Genomic DNA, 16,034 nt, shown 5'->3' on the forward strand with positions numbered 1-16,034 from the left:
GATCTGAGGAATTTGCCACTTCTGTTATGCAGAAATCATACAATAATGCCCATAACATTGAAGAATGCAGAAATAAGACTATGTATATAGTCATAGAGTGCTACAGTTAGAGAGTGGAAATCATATGTTCCAGCCTCACATTTCAGATAAACAAATTAAAGCCGTGATAGGTGAAGAGACTTGTCCAATGTCCCTGAGCTGCTTGATGGTGGAACCATATCTTCTGATACCTGAAGGTGTTTTTTTATTGTTCCCTGATACAGTTAGATCCAGAGGTATATACCACAGGAGAAAAGAGAATAATGAAATTGCTTCCAATGATAAATCTCTTGCAGAAATTAGATTTTTGCTGAGTTTTCAATGAGACTTTTTTTTCCCCTCACTGTCTGATATTATCATGTCCTATAATGTATCAAGTCTGGAAACAGATTTTGAAATGATAGAGATGTATGGCCTCTATTTTCATCTATAAAGTGAATGTGCCTTAGTTTCATTTTAAAAAGTTACATTTGAGTAGGTAGGTGCTTGTTTTTAATTTATATAATTTAGTTGGGAACTTAATCATTGTCAGTTCTTGAGACAGTTGTTCAAGTTTTAAGATGTGTTGTGGTTTACTGTAAATCTTGACCAAAAAAACCCCACTTTGAACAGAAGTTCTTTTATCTAGTTGTTTTTCCTATTTTGGTTTTGAGATCTGGTGAAAAATGTTGGTTTTGAAACCTATGACTGACATTTTTTTCCCATTTCCAAAACTTTTGAGGATTTGATGTATATGAATTTCACTTTTATTCTTACTCATTTGGTGGCACATATTTCTTTAAATTTATCACCCACTTTATTGCCCCTTTTCTTCATGTGTTCAGGCCTCTTCCAGAAGAAGTGACATATTTCTAGCCCATTTACTAAAATTTTTATCTATACTTCTGTTCCCCCAATTAATAATAATATAAGAGTTTTGCTTCTGGTATGAAGAAATAAGCTTCTAACCACACCCCACCTACAAATAACTGTAAAATCTGAACAAACGCAAAAAAAAAAAGCAAAATAAACAAAACAAAAACCAATACAATGATCAAAGGTTATGGAGAATGAACAATAGTAGGAAGATTTTAGAGGAGAGTTGAAACTTGGATTAAACAACTGTTATGGGGTGTGGTGGTTTCACTTTTTTGTGGCTTTTCCTGAGGGTAGCTGCAGTTGTAATGGCAACAGGGCAACTGAATTCCAAAAGAAAAAGCCCACTGCCTTCTGATTGGAGGAATCTTGGCAATGGGTACAGATGCCAGAGAGTAAGAGGCAACTTGGGAAAGGAAAGAGATAGAGATGGGAGAATCTCAAATTCGGTACATAAACCCTGGCTGACTCCTGAACAACATATGTATAGGACATACTGAAAGGAAGATCTGAACAGGACAGAGTTGCAATTTGAGACTAAGCAAGTTAATGGGCTGCTAGAAAAAATATTAGCATGCTTTGGCTCTATATAACAGAATTCAGAGTATCCACCATTAACATTCAAAATGTCTAAGATAAAACCACAAATTAGTAAAATATAAACAAAACAAAATGAAAAACAAAAAAAAAAAACTCTGTTTCTCAAAAGAAAAGAAAATCAACGGATAACAACCCTGAAAGGACTCAAATGTTGAACTTATCAGTCAAGAAATTTAAAGTAGCTATTCCAATGGTGCCTTGGTGGCTCAGTCACTTAAACGGCCAGCTCTTGGTTTTGGCTCAGGTCATGATCTCATGATTCTAGAGTTCAAGCCCTGTGTCATGCTTCATGCATGACAGTGCCAGCTTGGGATTCTCTCTCCCTCTCTCTCTGCCCCTTCCCTGCTTACACACACACACACACACACACACACACTCTCTCTCTCTCTCTCTCTCTCTCTCAAAGATAAATAAACTTAAAAAAAAATATGCCAAAAGTTTTAGCTCTTNACACACACACACACACACGCACACACACACACACACACACGCTCTCTCTGTCTCAAAATAAATAAATAAAGTTAAAAATGTAGTTATTTCACCTATCAGTGAGGTAAAAGAAAATATTGTTGAAATGAATAAAAAGATAGGAAATCTCAAAGAGAAATATACACATATGTAACATATATATATAAACATATAACCAAATGGAAAGTTTAGAACAGAAAAATACATTATCTGAAATTATAAATAGGCCAAATAGCATAATAGAAGTGACAGAAGAAGTCGATGAACTTGAAGATAGATCAATAAAAAGCATCCTATCTAAAAAGGAGTGAAAGGATGGAAAAAAATAAGTAGAACCTCAGAAACTTGAAGGACATTTTAAAAGATCAAGCATATAGTTTTATTCATTTTCATTAAGTTCTATATATTTTCTATAATTTTTGAATTTTCATTAGTCTTTGACCCCTGATTTTTATGAAGTTTAATTTAAGAAAAAAATCCAGTTATTGAAGGTATTTAGGGGGCAAGAGCATGTTTTTGTTATTAAAATCTAAATTTAACTGTGCTTAGAGGAGATAATATGATTTTAATTAGTATGTGTTGAGACTTTGTGGCTTTATATAGGGTAAATTATTGTACATTTTTCATGTGTGCTTGGAAAACGTGTATATTATAATTCTTAGCTGTAGTGTTTTATATTAATTAGATCTGCCTTATTAAATTATCATTACTTTTTTTTGCCTGTTTACTCTTATAATTAATGATAGAAATATGACCAAATTCTCTACTATGATTGAGGATTTTGCTGTTTGTGTTTTATGTATTTTATGTCTGTGCTGTTAGATGCTTACACAATTTACTTTATCTTGTTAATAAACTGTTTCATTTTCATTATTTAATGACTATTTTTTAATAATGATTTTACTTAGAATCTAGTATATTAAACCTTAATATGCCTACTTTAGTTTTTAGCATTCTTTTAGTTACAAACATTCTCTCTCTCGTTATGTATTAGCTAAGTCTCTCATAAACAGCATTTAATAGTACTTTTTAAAAGTACTGTCCTCATTCTCAAATACTTTTTAGACCTATATTAGATCTTTTTATTCTGTCTCTTATATCCCTTAATCTCCTTATTATACTTTTCACCTTTTTATTCTGAGTAAATTCCTTGGATTTATCTTTCTGTTCAGTAATTCTTCCTTCAGCTGCATATAATGTGATATATGGCTTCCTTTCAGACCTTATTTTTAGTAAGAATTTTAATTCTATGAATCTCATTATTTTTTTAAAAAATTTTGAATGTTTATTCATTTTTGAGAGAGAAAGGGGGAGAGAGAGTAAGCGCACACATGAGTGGGGTGGGGGGCGGGAGGGTGACAGAGAAAGAGGGAGGCACAGAATCCTAAACAGGCCCCAGGCTCTCAACACAGAGCCCAGCATGGGACTTGAACTCAACAAACCTTGAAATCATGACCTGAGCCAAAGTCAGATACTCAACAAACTGAGCCATCCAGGTGCCCCAGAATCTCTTTATTTTTTAATCAAATCTGCCTTTTTAGTTTTTTTCTACTTATTTTCATACTTTTCTTTTAAAATTTCATATCATTTTAAACATTTTGTCCCACTAAATCTGAGATTAATGTTGTTACTTCAGTTCTTAAGACTTATGTTCTGTTCATTTTCTAACTTAATGATCATATTTAATAGAAAGCGCTTTTATGTCTTCTGACTTACTTGTGGAAAAACCTTTCTTCATGTGTTTGATATTTTGCTATGTGAGTTCTTCTTCATTGCAGTATACTTTTTCTATGAGATGCCCACATGGCCTGGGTTGTTGAAGCTGTCCTAGTAGAGTAGACTTGCTTCTTGTAGGTAGTCCAGGTATATTACTCCTCTGCCATTCTCTATGATTCCAGTTATCATAAACTTGCTTTGTTTCTCTGAAGTCACCTACGTATTACTGAATTGGATAAAACCCTTGAGTGTTGTGGCAGCATCATAATAATATGCCAAATGCCCTGTCCTTTATATTCCTTTTTGTTTCTATCTTTTTGGAATTTTAATTTCTTTCTTGTGAGATCAAACATTTAAAGGATTTTGTCTGTATATGTGTTTGTGTGTTTTCTCTTTTAAATGTAGCACCTCTGTGTTGTAAAAGGAACATTCATCTATGAATCTAGCCTATCATTTTATAGGAAACAGAAGAGCATACTCCTCCCAGAAGGCCTTTCCACTTCTATACCTTTGGCTTGAAAACCTGTTCTCTAAGAATATCTTCCTAACTCATTCCCTGACTTATTTCAGGTCTTTACCTGCATGTGATCTTTCAATGATACCATCATCTATTAGACTTTCTAAAATTTTATCCCCCCCAGCTCCCTGATCCCAGCATTTAATTTCCCCTTCCTAGCTTTATTTTAATTCTTTAGCATGGACCATTGTCTATCATTCTATATTTTTCTTGCTTATTGTCATTTGCCACACAAAAATGTAATATCCATGAGAACAAAAATTTTCATCTCTTTTGTTCACTCCTATATCTTTGCACCTAGAAAAACACCTGGCACATAGTAAATACTCAATAATTTTTTAAAAGCAAGTGAATGAAATATTTGGTGACTGTATATTGGATGCCCATCCCTCAAATAGGTCGTGATGCTATGGAAGATAGGAAAATAGACATGATTTCAGCCCTCATGAAGATGACAGTCTTGAAGAGAACATAGACTTTAGAAAGCATTTTATCACCACAGATGGGCAAAGGCTAGAAACTCAAAAGAACTCTTTTGATGAACTTTTTGATACCAGAGCGGCATTCCTTGATGTGGAAGTAGGGAGCCATGGTCGTTACTTCTGGTATGCAGTGCATCTAAGACCTCTTATTCTCTTTTTTGATTTGTGTAAGAACAGACCAAAGAATACACACACACACACACACACACACACACACACACCACACACACTAGAAAAGCACTGATTAGGAAAACACTTTTAACAGGGGAGCTGACATAAATTTGACTAAAGCAGTGAAAAAAAAAATGAAAGCGCCTAAGAGTGAAAAAAAATAATCAAGTTTCCATAATACTAAGTTTCTTTTTCAGTGATGATAGCCACTGTCTGATAAGCACAGAATGGAAAGAAAGGGCCTACCTCTTTCTTGTTATTGTACCTAAAGAGCAAGTACACATTACCTTTTATACCTCTGCAGGTAGTACATGCAGAAGGATATGCTGTCACTTTATCATAGTAAATAATAAAGTTCGTGGTTATATTTACACAGGCTGAGTTTCCAGCATGTGAAATCATGTGAAGAATGTTAAACCTCTAATATGTGTTTAATGTACATTTCAGTTGATTTTTCTCCTAACTATAAGAGCAGCAATTATTTTATTTATATGTGGAGAAGGCTGTGTCACCTAAGGGAAAAGCTAATAGATTTCTTGGCAATTTGTCTATCATGTTAAAATCTCCTTCCATTTCTGTTGCTATAGTCCTACTGCTCTGTCTTAAGCTGTTTTTAGTTATAGTCTTTAGCACTTACTTTTATTCTGCCTTTGAGCTTTTGTTTCTTCCATTTTTCTCCATCCAAAATGTCTGTTCCTGGGCTTTTAGTCAAATCATCTCTCTATCTTGCTGCAGACTGGCTGGCCAATGCAAAGGAACTAATTTGTAGCCAGCCCCTTTTCCTAAATGCCATAAATTATACTACCAGCTGCTTTCATATATATAATCTCATTCAATTGCCATTAAAAACTCTGCATGTTAGATAAAATCCCCCCACTTTAAAAAAGATGAAACAGTATTAGGGAGATTATATAAGTTCCCCTAGGATACACACTTAGGAAGCTGGAATTCAAACCCCAAACTTTTAATTGGAAGTGGTTGCTGTTCTCATTATAATTCCATTCCCTCTCCTAGATATTCTACCTTCAGCCTACCTAGAACTGCTTCTGAAGTTTTCCTGACTTGTTGATTGAATGGAATTTATAATAAGAGCGTTCTTATAGCACTGAGGTTTCCAAGTGGTAGACAGAGTTGGAATGTAGAAAAAACAATGGTAGGGGTAGCTGTCACCTACCCAATTTTACAGTCTCTTTTGATCGAAAGCTGCTGCTCCAAGTCTCATATTTATACATCTGACTAATAGTTACTGAATGTTTTTTGTGTGTCAGGCACAAAACTAGACCCTGGATGTAGAATGCCAAACTAAATAATGTGGCCTCTATGGAGTATAAAACCTAGTAGGGGAGAGAGAGAATAAACACATAAACCAATGACCACATGAATAATTCAAACTGTCATAAATGCTACAAAAGAATAAAAATAATGGCAGGATCTGTCTCAGAAACCATAGTTGGAGGTGGCCTCTCTGAGAGAATAGAAGAATGACACAGTTGGTCAGGGACTGTGGGACTCTTTTAGGGCACTTTGACTCAGTGTCTATTGTACCAGCTATCTGTGAACAAGAGGGATTTGGAGTGTTCACCCCTGCCCACCCTGGGGCCACACCAACCAGCTTTCTAATCTGTTGTGAATATTTGAGACTAGGGTTGCCATCATTTAGTTTTGTACTGAGTCAGAAGAAAAGTAGGAATGGAAAGTAAAAGAAAAGAGGTTTGGGAGGTTAGTCCTTTAAAGGTTGAAAAAGGATTTGTTTAGGAATGTAATTCCTTAATTTTTTTATGCAGTGTAAATTTTTTAAAATTTTATTTACTTTTGAGAGACAGAAAGAGAGAGCACAAGTGGTGGAGGGACAGAGAGAGGGAGACACAGAATCCAAAGCAGGCTCTTGACTCTGAGCTGTCAGCACAGAGCCTGATGAGGGGGTTGAACCCACAAACTGCAGGATCGTGACCCGAGCCAAAGCCAGATGCTTAACCAACTGAGCCACCCAGGTGCCCCTGCAGTGTAAATTTTCTTAATCATCAGGAACAGATGGTTACCCAATTCATTCAGCATTTCTTTAACTAATATTTAAGCCATACCTACTATTTTTTAGGTATTGTTCCTATAGAGTAGAGATGTAACAATGAATGAGACAAAACCCCTGTTCCCATGTCTTATATTAAAGACGATTACAATGCAGTCTTATGATTATTATGACAAGAATAAAGACAGGACATCAGACTCTGGAGGAAGAAAATACCTAAACTTATATACCCCAGAGATGTGTACGCGCAGGGCAGTAGAATTTTCATATTGCGCAAGAATAAGTCCTTTCCATAATTGTAATGTCACATTCTATTTGAGGATAAAATTCTCAATTTTTATCTAAATTCTAGTTTTGTTCATTTTCTTGACTAGCTCTTAAACTTTGATTTATTTAAAGAATTTAAATTTTAAAATATCATCTGCTTAATAAAACTGGTTTCTCCTTAATAAACTGTGAAGTGTGGATTACAGAATAGTTATTTTTAATATAGATCAGGCTTCTATGTGAGAGTTCAAATTCATCATGTTTATACATAAAATTTGATATTAAATTGTTTCATTTTAAGTAGTAGCCATTAATACTAGAAAATTCAAGTCTCCCTTTTTTTTTTTTTTTTTTTTTTTTNTAAGCTTAGGTTTTCATACAGGTAGTGACTTCATTACAGCTGGTCTGACCTGAGGTTTAGAGAGACCTGCTGTGCTCTTGGGTTAACGGGTGTTTATCATATGATTCCCTTTTCCTTCTTTACTATCCTTTATCTATTTCCATTTCATAGAATAGATAAATAGATAACTGTTGCTTCTCATACTTCCTCTTTCTCATTGGAAGATAGATTTTTAAGTGAAGGTCTAAATCTAGCTTAGTAATTTATTTTAAAAATAAGCATAATTAACTAGTTTTTCAAGTCTACTTTTAAAATTATAATTCCTCTTATTCTTCATAGCCTTTCTGTTCAGATAAAACCACAGAAATTGGGGCACCTCAATTTTAAAAAATTAAATTGGCTCTATTGATGATTAAGTTCAACATTTTATAATAACAAAGTAATAATGATAGAGCACCAAGCTCAGATCAGTAGTGTGTCCAAAAGTAAACACATTTGAAAAAAAATATTTTGGATCACATAGTGTCATTTCTCAAAATAGGTCAGACTTAAAATGTAAAGCACTTAAGATGTTTCTAAGGATGCTCACTAGGTCACTGGGGAAATGGTCTGTAGTCTAATTTAGGTTCAGAGTTCTTTTATGAAGCCACTGTCCGCTGCAGACCCTGCTGAGGTCCTTTTCAGTGCCTTAAATGAATTAGCTATTCAATTTATTAATGGCCCAGGAGACACCACCTGAGTGCCTCTTCCATGTCTAGTCAGGCCTAACCAGTATAGAGGGAAGATAAACTTTCCTGCACTTCACAGCACCAAGTTGGACTTATTCTGTCCCCACTGGGGAATACAGCCGTGCCAGCCTAGAAGTAAAAAGAGCTTAACACAAATCCTCTACAGTATATCTTCATCTGGAATGGTACTGATAGCAACTTCACCCTCATGTGACCCAAACCATTCTAGAGATTCTCAAGATACCACTTAACCGTTCTAGATCTGTGCTGTCCTCCAAATCAAAACAGAAATCAGAATGGTCATAACAACGTCATTATACACTCACTTATATATTCCAAACCATGAGAGAAAAACTGACTATAATATTTATTATATTTGAAAACTTTGTATTCTATGTGAACTCAGGTCATTTTCAGGGTCTCTTTAGAAAACCTAAAAAGGTGGTTCTGCCACATGTGATTAGTTTGGGGGCCCAAAACACCTTGGCCTAATTCTTGTTGAATAATTACACTTATGCCATCCTTATTTTCTATTTCCTGATTGTGTCAGTTATATGGACAATAAACTTTTATTTTCATTCAGAAAAATGGGCACATGTTACTGAGATTCTACTGCCTTCTTCTTAAATAATAGGAATGGTAGTTTAAAAGGCTGGGTAGGGCTGGGTGCTATGGCTATTACTGTTTTTACAATTTCCTGATTCAGAGATACTCTGAACATCCAGACTGGCTCCTGGATGAGTTGTGGAATATAGAGTGATGTCTTGAGTAAGCTGTCTTTCTATCTCCTTACTCACTGCTTAGTTTACCACTTTAGCTTAAAGAGACAGACATCCTCTCCTTTTGTCATCCAAGTAGGGCCATACTAATAGCTTCCCTTCAGCAATGCTCACTTTATAGCAGGCACTGTGCTGGTTCCATTATATACCTATAACATGTAATAGGTACTAACAATCCTATAGAGTAGGTAACATGACCTTTATTTGACAGACAGGGAAAATGTCACTTGTTCAAGACCACACAAAGAGAGGGAGCTGGAATTCAATTACACCTTGTCTGATGGCAAAAGCTGATCCCTTAACCACCATGCTATCTCATATAACTCTGCTGCTGTCTAGAACTCTGAGGGTCCCAGAACTACAGATCATTGATCACATGAGTCGTTTCTTTTCATTCTTGGCACCACTTCACACAGGCTGACCCCATTGACCAAACCTCAAAACCATCATGTGTCATTCGCTTCAGAGGGGCACATAATGGTTACGTTATGGTTACAGGCCAAAAGGAAGCTGAACTTCTATTAAGAGAAACTCTGTGTTGCATCATTTTATCTGCACAACAAAAATGGTCTTACCCACCCCCACCTTCTGCTGTTAGAGATTCCCTCAGCATTTAGTCTGTCCACTCCTGTCTCCTTTCTTTTCTCTGGTAGTATTATAACAGTATGTTTGGCAAGGTTAGCAAGTAACCACTTATTTACTTTAGTTGCCAATAAATAACTATAGCCTGTTAATAATTGTGAGCATGTTTTTTGTAGCCTTACATAATCTGAGACTGGCTTAGACATTGACATCTGATTTTGGATTAATATGCCTTCAACCTGTTCTCCTGTTATATAATTCTCTATTAACAAAAAGTAGATCGCATAAGAAATAAAACTGAACACTTAATTTATTAGGGCATTTTATAAGTGATACACACTCATGTACTCATGACTTTTTCTTGAATGTTATCTAAGTATCAGTTGTTGTACAATAATATGAAAAGAGAAGCCTGATATATGTTTTCTTGTTTTAAAAGGTACCATATCTGGGATGCCTGAGTGGCTCAGTTGGTTAAGCATCCAACTTCAGCTCAGGTCATTATCTTACAGGTTTGTGAGTTTGAGCCTTGCCCTGGACTGTCTGCTGTCAACACAGAGCCCGCTCCAGATCCTGTGTCTCCCTCTTTCTGCCCCTCCCCTACTCATTCCTTCCCTCCCTCTCTCTCTCTCTCTCTCTGTCTCTCTCTCTTTCACACACACACACACACACACACACAAATATATATATATATATACATTAAAAAAATAACGTGTACCATATCTGTCACAAATACCTTAAACTATTGCGTTATATAAGCTATATGTACATAGTTTTTATTTTGTTTTTTTGTTTGTTTTTAAGACTTAATTTTTTAAGAATAGTGTTGGATTCTCAGCAAAATTAATAGGAAGGTGTGTGAACATAATTTTTTTTAGCACTTTTACACAGTTAACTCTATGAGGGTAAGATGTGTTCTGTCTTTTAGCATATCATAATGTCAAATACAACCCTTTGCATGTACTAGATGCTCACTAAATATTGTTGACTTAGTGAATAAATTAGTTGGTAGTAAGTTGAACAAATTCGCAGTCCTAAATCGTTCTTGCCATCACTTCACTCTGCATAATTAAAGAAGTTTAACTGAGATGATTAAAAATGTGTTATTGAATTACTGGTGTAGATTCTAAAGCAGTGGGATGAAAGAGACCCTGGCCATACCCCTCTGAGGAAGCAGTGAATGAGTTTCTCACTCTAGGTATACTTCATGGATTTTATGTGTGACTGAATTAATTTATTTCACTTATGAAGGTTAGATTTATGACTTCCATATGCCAGTCTGTAACTTTTTCTTTTATTCCTACCTTGCTAGCTAATATTTTTCCTATTATAAAAGTAATGTTTACTATAGAGTTTATATGCAAAACTAAAAAGCAAAAATTAAAATTATCCATAATTTTATCATCCAGATATAATCACATAATATTTTTGTGTGTTCCTTCTGTTTTTTTCCTCATCTACACAATTTCATTATGTCCATGCAACTGGCACTCTATATGGTTTATATAGCATTATAGTACCACAAGTTACCTTTTGGAGTGTTACAAACTATTCCTTTACATGGATGTGCATACTTTATTTAATTACTTTTCTACTGTTGGACATTTAGTTTGCTTTTAGTTTTTTGCTATTATTAAAATTTTCTTTTTTAGATTTATGGTTTCCAATTTTGTAAGATAAGATTCCTAGAACTGAAAACGACTGAGTAAAGATTTTGATACACATTACTCAGTCATTTTCCAGAAAATTTATAGCAATTCTCACTCCCATCAGAAGTGTATGAAGATGGTGTTTCATTGAGCCACCATCCAAATGGATTATTTCCTCTACATGCTTTTAAGGAAGGGTTAACTCAGTAGACCTACTGACTTGAATATGTTACCTTCATTCATTATACTCAGAAGTATATAAATTAAACATATCAGTTTGCTTTCAGAAAGAATTATTAAATGTTTTCAAGGGTCACAGTAGCTCAGAGATTACATGTTGCAGTACAGTTTCCACCTACATACAAATGTGTTTCAGGTCTAGTTGTAAACTGCATACTTTGAGCCAGAAGAATTTCAGTTATCTTCTGTATTGATACCACATCACTGGCAATTTTCTTAAAGTGTGTTGGGTTGGGGCATTCTATCTGGTGTGACTTTAGGGTTCGGTCTTGTAGGTAAACAATACTCATTTCTATTTGCTGTTGTAACCTGAAGTTAATGAGCATTCAAAGATTACTTTTATTTATTTATTTATGCATGTTTATGGACTGCCCTACAAAAGCACCTTTCTTCCTCACCAGAGTTCTATCCAAACTGGGTGCAGATGAATCTGAGTGGTTTCATTTTTAGAGAGTAGCGTCATATTTGTTTTAGGAAGGCAATAGTGTTGAAAGAGTATCAAAAAAAATCACTTTTAAGTCTTTGCCTCGTCCTCTAGTGAAAGCATTTCATTTCAGGGCCCATGGTGAGCCTCAGTCCCTTGCTGGTACTTGTTTTTGATAACAGTGCTTAGGGACTCTTTGTGTGTGTTTATTCACACACATGAATTTGGGGTAGTCTGAAATATCCTCTGGGGAAAATATAGATATAAAATTACCCACCTCTTTAAGGACAGGAGTCTTTTCTACTTCTCTGCAGAGACTGCCTCAGCATAAATACTGGCTCCACTTAGAAATTAATTTTTACTTCTATATTTGTTTTGTATTTCAGAGTGCTTGATAAACTGCAGCGTCTGTCTGTGTGCCTTAGCTGCACAGGTATGTATATGAGTTACCTATAGTTATGTAAATCTATGTATAAGCTGGCAGGTTATTACAATTTTGTGTATTAAAATTGCTTACAGATTTCATAATGTGAAAATGTTAATTTTTGAGTACTTAATATTGACAGCTTCAAAGGAGAACGCATTTTATACATACCTTGCATTTCACTGAATTGTAAGAATCAAATAAACATTTCTAAGATTTGATGAGGCAGAATAATTTTAATTACAAAGCATTCATCTGGTGAAGAGATTAGAGAGTATTTTATGGAACTCTATTATTAAAGCAATTGCTGATAGGGGGTCAGAGACTATTGCAAAACCACTGTTTTTGACATTATTGTTTTATTTTCAAACTTTTTTTTGTTGCTGTGAGTTTATTTTCTGTGGTGGTTGTTTTAGGTAAGGAGTGGTTGCAGATGTACTGTCTGCTGCACTGTCTCAAGCACTACAGTTATGGGACAAAAAAATGTTTGCACCTGTTTAAAATCTCAACTGTGCAGTGTTGTGGTTCCTGGGCAACAGGCAGGAATTCTCAAAAGCTTGGTTGCACCTGCTCAATTGTTTCTTGCAGCTGTGTCATATGAGTGAGCGCACAGAGAAGCTTGTTAGCAGTTTGCTCGCACTGTTACGTATTTTGTGTACTCTGAGTGTGAAAGATTCCTACTTGCTGTAGACCTTGAACTATTACATTGGTTTATTATAAAACTCATTATTTTCTCCAAATCCTTCATTCTGAGTCTCAAATATATATACTTTTTAACTAGCTGTTGACTGCCCTAGGTAATGTGTATGTTAACTTCTCTAAAGGATACCTGGCGGAAAGTAGATCTCTCAGATTACTGGGTGGATAATAATTTTTGTCCTGGTAGAGACATTTTGTGTTTGGCTCAGTTTCACCATGTTGGCAACCCCACTATATGAGGCTGGATGTAGTTATTGATCCATTTAGCTGAACAGATTTGAAAGCATTTGGCTATTAGTGGACACATGGGGCATATTCAGAAAATTTAAGGGTATATTGTAAGATGATTTCTTGATTTGTTCATGTGTCTGTTGCAGTTGGATGGAAGTGAGAGAGGGAAAAAAAGTAAAACTTACTTAATGGTAGTCCTAGACAGGGGGCTAAAATCCAGGTGTAGATTTTAAGGGTGGAATATTAACCTTTACTTTCATCAAATCCATGCCACTTGGTATTTTTTCATAAGTGTTGATGTTTTAAACGTCAGTAGCTCTATTTTGTGATAAATATCTAAATTTTTAGTGTAGACAAGCTATTAGAAACTGTATCTTATGCTAATTAGGTGAAGCTCTTAAAATGCAATATAAAAAGTGGCAACTTAATACAAAAAAGTATTTAAGTAAATAATTTATTTGGTAGTCCCAAATTCCTGATATTGAAAACTTATTCAAATAACTTGCATTACTCTCCTTAACAATACTATATTTTTTAAAAAGCCTAAGGAGTTTCCATTAGTATTTAGTAACAAAATCTTAGAGCTTGTGTATCTTTTCTTTTTATCAATCCATTTAAAATTTTTTTAAATCATCATAATATGGATTTAACCTCTTTGGGAGTAAGAAACACAGGTGCTGAGATAGGTAGAGGATTATCCACAGGCTTATCATACAATGTTTTATACATAGTAGGTGGTCATTAAGAAATGAATGCATATATGAATAAAACATGGCTGGAGTTGTATTAGAAACAGTGGAATAGAGAGTCTTAGAAATTTGTTACTTTTTATACATTCTGAACGGGTCTTTGGACTTCTAGTACTCATGCTGCTGATTAGACAGAGATGAGACTACTGATAAATTCTGTCCTTAAAATGAGAAATGAATATGTAAGCATTGATCCTCATTATAATCAAGAATTTACATAACACTATTTGTAATATACTTTATTTTTGCTGACTATGAGAAAAGTCTTATTATACCTTTTTTTTTTTTTTTTACACAATGCTGAGGCATTCAATGACTAAGTTACTGGTAACTTTAGAAATACTTCGCAGCATAGGAGTAAACAAATCTGCGTTGTATGATCCATTCCATAGGTTCCCTGAACAATCACTTTCTCTCCATCTTTCCCTCTCTTTCTGTCTGTTTCTGTTTCACCACCACCCCCTCTCCTTTCCCAATCTCTACCTCACTGAAAACACAAAAATAAAATGTATGTTAACTTTCTTTGGGTCCGATAAGATCAGATTATATTAAAACTCTGTATAACTGTTTTTGCTAAACATAAGTAATGGGGCCTGTGTTTACTGTATACATGTTTATAATTATGGTTTCTGTTATTCACTAAATTTTAACTGTAAATAAGTAGAGATAAAGCTCATATAGTTAAGACCTGCTTTGGATAGGTCCCTCTCAAGATCCATTTTGTGTGTCATTCGGCAGTCACGTGACAGTGACAGGGGTGCAGAAAGAGCCAATGTCTGTCTAGTGCATCAAAACGTTTTTTTTAGACCTCTCAATTTTTGGTACTGCTAGTTAATGTTATCATAGGTACCGGTAGGCTTGGAAATACCTTTCCTCTGGGAACAGTTTTCCTTTCACCTTAGTTTACACCAGTGTGTGAGAGGCCAGTATCAAGGACATTCTTTTTTTCTTTTTCCACCCTAGAATCTTAGTGTGGTAGAATAAACTATATTCTTCATTTAGTCTCAACATTAGAAATTAAGAGATGAGATAAGAACATTGATTAGCTAGCTTACTACACCAGATAATGGTAGCTGCTTCACTGACTTATACCAGAAATTATAGTACGGAATCCCCAGGAAGGAGAAATCACCAAGCACCAGGATTCATGGGCATAATTACAGGTTTTTCTGTGATAGGATTAAAAAAAATAATGGAAGAAAATCAACATTTATTAAGAATATCTAAATATAATTTCTTTTTCCCTTTCCTTCCCTTCCACCCTCCCTTACTCATTTTCTTTCTTCTTTTTATTCTATGTAGTAAATGGATGCCCACTAATTATTTGTCAGACACAGCGCTAAGCTAAATGAATAAAGCAAAGTTCTTGTCCTCAGAAAGGATACAGACTAGGACGGGAAACATGTTTAGAGCTCTTTTAAGTTTCATCACTTATTATGAGTACAGACCCAGTCAACTTACCTAATCTTTCTGTTTCTTTATTACTTCTTTGGAAAATTAGAAAAATAATAGTGTCTACCTCATATATTGTTATGTTGGGTTTAGATATCCGACAATACATGTAGAGTTCTTAGTTTGATGGTTTGCACGTAGCAAGTGCCCAATAAATCTTAGCTATGCTACTATTATTCCTATCATTACCACCACTACTATAACTTAGATACTGAAGAAAGACACCTAATTGCCTGAAAGCAAATATCCTGGCCTGGTGTTTGTCACATAGATTGTCTTAGAGGTTTTATCCAATGTTACTTCTGCTTCTTATATCTAAGAAGAGATTCTAAATGTCATATGGTGTTAGAATTTGAAAGGACCTTAATGGCATCTTTGAACATCTTTACTGTATCCGTGGTGAGGAAAGAAGCTCAGAAAAAATTCATGAACTTGTCAGTGTTATATAACCCAGTAGGTGAGAGAAATTTGACTCTTGATTTTTGGTCTAGCTTGAGATACCTCATGTGGAATACCTTCTTACTAGTGATTTGAGAGCTGGTTGCTTATCTCCAGGAAGTAAATGGACTAGGTCAAGTTGCAGGAGTACTAAACCA

At 34.9% G+C, this 16,034-nt stretch overlaps 1 long non-coding RNA gene across 4 annotated transcripts in view; it reads left to right on the top strand.

Moving 5' to 3' along the window:
- Nucleotides 1-16,034, top strand: part of LOC144238104 (uncharacterized) — a 531,162-nt gene that overhangs the window by 190,302 nt on the left and 324,826 nt on the right. For all 4 annotated transcript variants that reach the window (XR_013337018.1, XR_013337017.1, XR_013337016.1 and 1 more), the window contains one exon: nt 12,270-12,316. This is a non-coding gene — a long non-coding RNA (uncharacterized LOC144238104). The remainder of the gene's footprint in view (nt 1-12,269; nt 12,317-16,034) is intronic.

This window comes from Crocuta crocuta, unplaced genomic scaffold (genome assembly GCF_008692635.1).
Source record: "Crocuta crocuta isolate KB4526 unplaced genomic scaffold, BGI_CrCroc_1.0 scaffold56, whole genome shotgun sequence".
Taxonomy (NCBI): domain Eukaryota; kingdom Metazoa; phylum Chordata; class Mammalia; order Carnivora; family Hyaenidae; genus Crocuta; species Crocuta crocuta.